The sequence below is a fragment of the Suricata suricatta genome, chromosome 2, assembly GCF_006229205.1.
Source record: "Suricata suricatta isolate VVHF042 chromosome 2, meerkat_22Aug2017_6uvM2_HiC, whole genome shotgun sequence".
Classification (NCBI taxonomy): domain Eukaryota; kingdom Metazoa; phylum Chordata; class Mammalia; order Carnivora; family Herpestidae; genus Suricata; species Suricata suricatta.
In genome coordinates, this window is record NC_043701.1 from 122,635,924 (window position 1) to 122,637,595 (window position 1,672).

Below are 1,672 nucleotides of genomic sequence, written 5' to 3' on the forward strand. Positions count from 1 at the left end.
TATTCATGAAGGATATTGGTCTGTAGTTCTCTTATTTGGCTGGGTCTCAGTCTTGTTTGGGTATCAAGGTGATGCTGGCTTCGTAGAATGAGTTTGGAAGCTTTCCTTCTATTTCTATTTTTTGGAATAGTTTGAGAAGAATGGGTATGAGCTCTGCTTTAAATGTCTGGTAGAATTCCTGGGGAAGCCATCTGGCCCTGGGCTCTTATTCGTTGGGAGAGTTTTGATAAGAGATTCAATTTCTTCACTGGTTATCATACTGTTCATACTTTCTATCTCTTCCCGTTTGAATTTTTGGGTCCATGTATCTTTAAGAATTTTTCCATTTTTTCTAGGTTGTTCAGTTTGTTGGCATATAATTTTTCATAGTAATCTCTAATGATTGCTTGTATTTCTAAGGGATTCGTTGTAATAGACCCATTTTCATTCATGATTTTGTCTATTTGGTGTTCTCTCTTTTCTTTCTAAGGAGCCTGGCTAGAGGTTTATCAATTTTGCTTATTTTTTTAAAGAACCAACTCTCAGTTTCATTGATCTGCACAACTGTTTTGTTTTTTTTTTTTTTTTGGATTCCATATTGCTTATTTCTGCCCTCAGCTTTATTATTTATTTTCTTCTGCTGCATTTGGGGTGCTCTTGCTGCTTCCTTTCTAGTCCCAGTAGGTGCTCTGTTAGATTTTGAATTTGCGCTTTTTCTAGTTTGTTAAAATAGGCCTGGATTGCAATATACATTCCTCTTAGGGCTACATTTGCTGCATCCCAGAGAGTTTGGATTGTTGTATTTTCGTTTTCAGTGTTTCCATATATTTTTTAACTTCTCTAATTGCCTGATTAACCCAATCATTCTTTACTATGGTGGTTTTTAACCTCCACATTTTTGGAGGTTTTCCAGACTTCTTCCTGTGGTTAATTTCAAGTTTCATAGCATTGTGATCTGAAAGTGTGCATGGTATGATCTCTATTCGTTTATACTTATGGAAGGCTGCTTTATGCCCCATTATGTGATCTATCCTGGAAATTGGGCCATGTGCACTCAAGAAGAAGGTGAATTTCCGACCTTCCGGATGCAGAGTTCTAAATATATCTATCAATTCCATCTGTTCCAATGTGTCGTTCAGGTCCATTGTTTCCTTAGTGATTTTCTGTCTGGTTGATCTATCCATTGCTGTCAGTGGAGTATTAAAGTCCCCTGAAATTAGCACATTCTTATCAATAAGATTGTTTCTTTCTGTGATTAATTGTTTTATGTATTTGGGTGCCGCCAAATTCGGTGCATAAATATTTCCAATTGTTCGCTCTTCCTGATGGAGAGACTCTGTCATTATTATATAGATGTCCTTCTTCATCTCTTGTTACTGGCTTTACGTTAAAGTCCAGCTTGTCTGATATAAGTATTACTACTCCAGCTTTCTTTTGACTTCCAGTCGCATGATAGACATTTCTCCATCCCTTTACTTTCAACCTGAAAGTGTCTTCCTTTTTGGTTTTTTTCCACTGTGCTACCCTGTATCGTTTGGATGGAGCATTCAGTCCATTTACTTCAGTGTTATTATTGAAAAAATGTGGGGTTTGATTGATTGTGTTCTCTGTTGAGTTCATGTTTGTAGTGATGTATTTGGTACCTTGTTTTCTTTGCAACATTTCCCTCATAGAGTTCCTCTTATGATTTCTT